Source organism: Chrysochloris asiatica, unplaced genomic scaffold (genome assembly GCF_000296735.1).
Source record: "Chrysochloris asiatica unplaced genomic scaffold, ChrAsi1.0 scaffold00010, whole genome shotgun sequence".
In the NCBI taxonomy this organism is placed as follows: domain Eukaryota; kingdom Metazoa; phylum Chordata; class Mammalia; order Afrosoricida; family Chrysochloridae; genus Chrysochloris; species Chrysochloris asiatica.
Genome location: NW_006408528.1, coordinates 18,766,805 through 18,775,092, shown reverse-complemented (window position 1 = coordinate 18,775,092; position 8,288 = coordinate 18,766,805).

Here is an 8,288-nt window from a genome sequence, read left to right as displayed (position 1 = left end):
AAGACTGGGGAGGGGAGGAGGGAGAGGAGGATGGGGGAGTGTAGATGACGGTTTTCTAGCATATCCCCTTTGGTCAGAAGATGATGCATGGAGGGGATTGGAACCATGGCAATAAAATGATATACGATGGAATGAATGTAAAACTAAAGTTCTCTCATGTAAACTATCATATAATTCACAACAAAACATTTTTTAAAAAAGTATTGATCAGGTTCTCAGCTGGATCTTCCAGCTTAGTCAATGATGTCAGGACATAAGTAGCTTCCAGAATGAATAGCTCACTTTTCTCACCTCTTTATATTTCTGATTCCCTTGATATCTTGCTTAGCTATTCTTCAGTTCATAGAACATTAATGTCTTCAACCTAATTGTTTGTGCTATTTAAAGAGCTGTTATAGCTTATTAAGGCTGCTATTATTGAAGGTCATACTTTCAAACAGTGTTGCTTTTTCTAATTATATATATATAAATATATTTATTCTTGAATATTCAAAGAAGCACAAAGGGACAAGTATCATAAATGATAATGATAATAAAACCCAGAATTTTCTACTGTTAGCATTTTGCATGGAGTCCTGGTGTGGCGCTGTAGGATAAGCACTGGATCGAAGGTCTGTTTGAACCTCTAGGTTTGAACAAGCTACTCCTCGGGAACAGGATACAGGGTTACTATGAGTCAGAACAGACTTCATGGCACTTAACAACAACAACAACAAAAGATTTTTTTTTTTTAAGAGCAAAGGATTTTTCACAGATAATTCCTTTTTTATCTATACATATGCATTTGTACATGTAATAATTTTTGCAAAACTGAATCATACAGCATACTTTAACTTGTAGCTCTTTTGTTGTTTAATTCAATATATTTCCAACATTTCCATGTTACTAAATAACCTTCTAAAATATTGTTGTTAGGTGCCATTCAATTGGCTCCAACTCACAGCGACTCTATATAGCGTTTCCACAATAGCAAGTTTTTACAGGAGCAGAAAGTCTCATCTTTTTCCCGTTCTGAAATATTAATCAGTCATAATATGTTACTTTTTAAAATTACGTATGACTATAATAAATATAAACTCATAAAAATTTACTAATCCAAGTAAATCAATTTAGTATCTCCTAATATCTTGACTTGATGAAGATCATTATGTCTATGAAGTTTATTTTAGCTCTTTCTCTAGTCATAGAAAAGTACATACAAAGTTTTATCAGTAGGCAGAAATACATTTATGAAAATGTAATTTTTCTCATGCTATTTTAAATAAATTATTCAATTTTATTTTATTTGAACATTCATATATCTTAAAAAACAGGTCATTAAACTTTAAATCAGAATTTAACAAGAATGTTGTTGTTGTTGTTAGGTGCCATCGAGTTGGTACTGACTCATAGAGACCCTATGCACAATAGAATGAAACACTGCCCGGTCTTGGGCCAACCTCACAATTGTTGCCATGCTTGAGCCCATTGATGCTGCCACTTTGCCAATCCATCTTGCTGGGGATCTTCCTCTTTTTCTCTGACCCTCCACCTTAACAAACATGATATCCTTCTCCAGCGACTAGTCCCTCCTGACAATATGTCCAAAGTATGAGAAATGAAGTTTGGCCATCTTGGCCTCTAAGAAGCACTCTGGCTGCACTTCTTCCAACACAGATCTGTTTGTTCTTTTGGCAGCCCATGACACTTTCAATATTCTCCTCCAATACCATAACTCAAAAACATCAATTCTTCTAAGGTCTTTCTTATTCACTGTCTAGCTTTTGCATGCATATGAGGTTATTGAAAATACCATGGCTTGGGTCAGACGCACCTTAGTCCTCAAACTGACATATGCAATTACTTACAACATACATATATATCTACATATTTATGACACATTCATGTGAATTATATATAATTTGAAGCTATATATTATCGAACAGAACATGGGAACACTGAATGTTTTAAAATTGGGAAAGGTGTGAGACAGGGTTGTATTCTTTCACCATACTTATTCAACCTGTATGCTGAGCAAATAATACGAGAAGCTGGGTTCTATGAAGAAAAACGTGGCATCAGGATTGGAGGAAGACTCATTAACAATCTGCGATATGCAGATGATACAACCTTGATCGCTGAAAGTGAAGAGGGCTTGAAACATTTACTTATGAAGATTAAAGAGCACAGTTTTGATATGGATTACATCTCAATGTCAAGAAAACAAAAATCCTCACCACTGGACTAATAAACAACATTCTTATCAATGGAGAAAAGATTGTAGTTGTCAAGGACTTCATTCTTCTTGGATCAACTGTCAACACTCGTGGAAGCAGCAGTCAAGAGATCAGACGACGTATTGCACTGGACAAATCTGCTGCACAGGAACTTTTTAAAGTATTGAAGAACAGAGATGTCAGCTTGAGGACTAGGGTGCACCTGACCCAGGCCATTGTGTTTTCAATAGCCTCATATGGATGTGAAAGCTGAACAGTGAATAAGGAGGATCGTAGAAGAATTGATGCCTTTGAGTTGTGGTGTTGGAGGAGAATACTGAGGGTGCCATGGACTGCTAAAAGAACCAATAGATCTGTTTTGGAAGAAGTGCAGCCAGAGTGCTCCTTGGAGGCCAGGATGGCTAAGCTTGGTCTCTCATACGGAGGAAACAATCGTTGGAGAAGGATGTCATGCTGGATAAAGTGGAGGGTCAGAGAAAAAGAGGAAGACCTCTAACGAGATGGATTGGCCAGGTGGCATCATTGATGGACTCAAGTGTGGCAGCGGTAGTGAGGTTGGCCCAGGATCAGACATTGTTTCGTTCTGCTGTGCATGGGGTCGCTATGAGTCGGTTCCGACTCGATGGCACCTGACAACAACAACAACAATATATAAAAATTCATCTTTTTTTTTTTTTTTTAGGAGAAATAAGATGGTGGAGCACTTTTGGCTTTGATTTTTGTTTAATTTGGTGCTTCATAGTCTACATGGTTTACTAGTACATTAACAAATGAGGAAATAATAGGAACATTTGACTTAGCATGCCTTTCCCTTCCCAACACATTTCTATTTTGGTTGTTTATGTTGTTTTACTTATAACTCATCAGTCATGTTTATATTCTGGTCTGAAAGCATATTTACAAGGTTTAGTATCAATGCTATGTTTAAAAATATTTGTTGCTAACTATAACTTGGGTTTTAATATTGGAATTCCTGAATTTTGATTGTTCACTTGATTTTATCAAGATATTTTTTACCTTCACTTCTTCATTCCCAGAAAATAGACACTCACTGGTTGTGTTTCCTGAGTTCTTATATATTTGAGACTGTATGCTGTAGATTTTATACTTTATCCTTTTTGAGATTTTACTTCATATTTAATAACTGATGCATATGTTTGGTTTAGAATAAAAAGTCTGGCCTGAGTTTTTTTAACCTAAATTTCTGAAGCATTAGTTTTGAGGTTGAATAAACATATCTTGGTATCAATTTTTTGTATCAATAATTCCAGAAACAAGCTATCCTATTTCAATACATCAATTTAATATTTTTATTCAGAGAAATTTTCTATTATATATTTTTTCTTGTTCCATTTATTAGAATCTCTACATAGGGATACCAGTTTTTCTTACTGTAAATCATCTTGTCTATTCTCCCTATCTGCTATATAAATCTTGTCTTCTTTGTGTGGTTATATCTAGATTTTATGACAGTCTATTATGTTTCTTCTTATTTCCAATTCATTCATTTATTCAATGGTATCAACTTAGTCCTAAAATTATCTACTTATATTTGTAAATGTCTTTTCATTTTTCTTAAGTTTAATTTGGCTTAAGATATTCTTAGTTTTTTTTTCTTTAGAGAATAGTCAAAAAAATGTTTTCATCACTATTTCTTCCAGATTACATGCTTTTGCATAGTTTCTTCATTTATTTCTCATCTTCCCCACTCCCTTCCTTCTGTTTCTTTCTCTTATGTTTAAATAATGGCTTAAAAACATTTAGCTGTACTTAATATTGACAGCTTTGTCCCTTTTTTTTTTTTTTTTTTCTTGCTATTTTACCCAGGACCTATATTTCACGTACAATCTGCATCCTGCTGGTCTTTCTTGTTGCGTTAGTATTTGAGGGCTAATTATTTTAGTCCATCTGCTTTCCTATGGTTAAAGTGTGGGATGGAGGTGAGTAAGCAAGAAGAAGTTGGAGCAGATGCTCTGTTTGCTGGAATTCCAGTGTTTGCTTGAGGCCCTGGGTCCTGCTGTTGCTTCTTATATTGTATTTTCTCTACAACAGAATTGGTTCAACTTTTTGGAAACCTAGCTTATCCTTGGGAAACAATCACAAGTATCAACTCTTCTCCCAATTAATTGCTGGATCCTAAAAATAGCAAGCCCTAATGAGGCTATCTATTAATGTGCAGGCTGCCAAAGATATTCTATATCTGTATTCCATGTTAACTTTTACTGGATTTGCTGATCCACCACCTTTGCAAGAAGCACTTCTGATTTCTGTGCATGAAATGAAGGCCCTTTCAGTATTGTGCAGAGCCATAATAGAATTGTGTTTCTCTTTAGCCATTACTTTTTATAGTTTAAGATTATCCATTTTCCATGTTTAATTGCTGGTGATGTTGTTGTTGTTGTTGTTGTTGTTTACTAGCTTGTACCATTTTTTGTTGGGAAAAGAATGATCCTTGCTACAATTACAAAGTCTCTTTATGCTGGCTCCTTTCTAGCTGGTCTTTCTGCCTCTACTGTTTTATCTTCCTTTTATCAGCCATGCTGATCTTTCAAAAATATTATACTCAAAACCTTCCACTGATTTTCCTTTCCTTGCTAAGACCTACAGGTTGCTGTGGGGTTTAAGTTTACCTCTGCAATTTTTTTCACGTCTCTCCTTCTTCACTATCTCTCCTCACATTGGCTGCCTAGCTATCCTACAAATGGATCATCCCTGATTGTACCCCAGGTTCTTTGTATTTATTCTTCCTGCTGCATAATACTCTATGTTGAAATGTTCCTATAGCAGCCTTCTTCTCATTATATATATTTCAAGTTGGTTTTACTTCAGAACAATCTTTCTTTCTCATATTATATTATTGATAGCACCCATCATCCTATTTATGTATTTACTAATGTTTTTACTTATTTCGTTTATGTAAGTCTACAACTGTGGAGTATCTTAGAACTAAACAAGTTGTTGTTCTTGTTAAGTGTCATTAAGTCAATTCTGACTCATAGTGACCCTAGAGTTTCAAAGGAAAATCTGTGGGGTTTGAACTGCCAACCTTTTGATTAACAGTTCAATGCTTATCCTACAGCATCACACCAGGACTCCAAATGCATGATGTGGTAGTGGAGTTGGTCATGTGTCAGATAATTAGTTCCAATTCATAGCAACCCTGTATAAGGTTTCTGAAGCTGTGAATCTTACAGGAGCAGAAAGCCTCATCTCTCTCCCGTGGAGTGGCTGGTATATTTGAACTGTTGACTTTGCAATTAGCAGTCCAACTCATGACCCTGTATACTACCAGGGCTACTGCAAAATACATGATAGTCATTAAAAATTAATAAAAATTAGATGAGTCAATTGTTTTCTCCTGATGCTAACTGAATCTAAGAAGCAGAGTAGCTGAAGATCTAGCTGAAGAGTAGGAGACTTAGCACAGTCATGAAACTTTTAGGTCCTGGATGCTACACTCTATACTAAGAACAATGAAATGGAATAAGAATAACATTAGGTCCTTCAAAATGCTTATCCTACAGTGACATACCAGTGTCCTATCACATTTCTATGATTACTGGCAGAAGACAAAAGACACCTGAATCAGAAACAAAACATTTTATTACTTCTAGCAATAGCATTTGTGTCAGTTCCTTGAAACACTGTTCCCACTGGATGTCTCAAAGAAAGCCAGAGGACATCTGAACACACAGAAAATTATAAGAGACATTCTGAGTTTAGGGAAGTCAAAATTTACATACTGGATTATAAGAAAACCTTCGCTTTGTTTCAAATGAATGCACTAAATACATCCATATTCTAAATTGTACACTTTGTAAAATACCATTAGAGGAGAACAAACAAGATGGCGAGTTGGGTAGCAGTGCAGTGAGGCGCTCCATCAGCAACAACACAGAATACTGGACTGAGCAGGCTCAGGATATGGTGCCAGAACTCTGAGCCACATATAAAGGAATATTTAGAAGGTGGGAAGGCTTATAGCTAGGTGAATTTGTAGCAGAAGCAAGAAATCCATTGCTTTCTAATTCAAGATGCTCAGCTGCTCCCGGAGCTACCATCTTGGGAGAAACCAATGGGGAAAGGATCAGAGCAGCCATGGATGCCTGACAGAACCACGGAGATAAAGGTGTGGACACTTCTTTTTTTTTTTTTTGGGTCTCTCACTAGCTGCATACCTCCATTCTGTTGACTAGAGGAGATGCCTGAGCGAGTACATTCCCCTCCAATCCCTGGAGGGTTCTACTACGTATGTGCACAAATCTCCTCAAAATTTAAAGTGACAGTTTCCACTTAAAACCAAATTTTAGTGCAAAATGGCCACAGCTTCCCCTGAACTGTTTATCAATAGGAAAAAGGCCTGGAACAGGACAGGCAGACTAAAAAGGAAATAGGCTGAAAATTAAATCCTGAGTTATGTCACAACGACCAACAGTGGCATTTTGAAATTTCTCAGAAAGAAGAGTGAAAAAGGAAGCCCATCTCATGATCACATCTACCTGGAGGCAATCAGAAAGCATTAAAAAATACCAAAATCCACACCCATCTAAGTATTAAGGCCACAGATAACTACTGAATATGCCCAAAAACAGAAACAGATGACCATATCAGCACATGTCCAGAAATGAGATAATGTGACTGAGGCAAATAGATGGAAGTAGACCTACACTCCAGACTGGAAGATGGGCAGGCTTTGGAAATGCCTGAGAAGGAATTCAGAAAATGATCATAAAATATATCAAAACCCTATACAACGAAGTTGAGAAAAATAAGGAAGGAATCAGAAAAGTGCTACAGGAACAATCAAATAAGATAGATACAGCATTGAAAACAATTCAAAACCTACAGAAAGAGGTCCAAACGATTGATAATATCATATCAGAAATGGACAATACACTGAAAGGGCAAAGGAGTAGAACTGACAAGATAGAAGCCAGAACTAGTGAGCTAGAAGATATATCTCTCAACACTACTAAGATAGAAGAGCAAGCAGACAAAAGGATTAAAAAAACCTGAAGAAGGCCTAAGATTCATGTTGGACAACACGAAGAGGAATAACGTAAGAATTATCAGCATTCCAAACAGGAAGAGCTTCTGAAATAAAATTTCTCTAACATTCTGAAAAGTGAAAAGATAAGCATCAAAGAAACCCGACAAACCAAAGGAAGATAGACCCTAAAATACAATCACCAAGACAAATAATAATCAAGCTCTCCAAAATCAAAGATAAGGACAGAATCTTGAAAACAGCTAGGGAATGCTGGGGACAGCATACGCAAACCCTGGGTTTATCAGTGGCCCTGTAACATGGACAAAAATCCAACCCCGTGGCTCTCCTCAGGACTGTGAGCCATGGACGCTGAGTGCCAAAGGAAGTGACCTCCTGACGTCCCAGGTTCATTGGTTTTGGCGAACTCACTGGTTGGGTAACTTTGTATAATTTTCTTTGGTCCTAATATTGTTCATTCTATGCTTCTAACTCCAGTAATTGTAGCTTCTGAGAAAATGGTTTCTTTTACAATGCCTTTCTTAATGCCTCCACTGTGTTGGCAGTCATGGAGTCCTGGGAACAAATCTTTCCGAGGAACAAGCGATAGCCACCTGGGATGAATGTCAGAACTGCTCCTTATTTGATTATTCAGTTATGTTTGATATCCATGAACAATAATAGGTTTGAAACCCCTTTTTAGAGCCAAGGCAGTAAAAGTTTCTTCAGATAATTCAGAAAGGCCAGGAACAGGTATATTGGGAATATGAGAAAAGGTGTTTAGAAAAAAACTACCCAAGGTTTGTAAATAAAATGGAATGGTAAATTCTGGGAATGTTGGATTAGAGGATAATAGTGGCAGCCCCATTAAACCACCTCTGAATATAATCAGTTTAACCCAGATGCTCTCCTTCTTCCTGAAAGTATATAGAAATGTGATCATTAAGAACAATGTAGCATTTTAGATACAGATAAATGAAGCTTAGTGCCTGAGATCTTGCTCACAAACAAAAGTTTGCAAAGTGTACAGAGACAGCTTGGCTCCTTTCAGGAATCTTGCTTTATGTTAAGTATCCTTGAGAAAC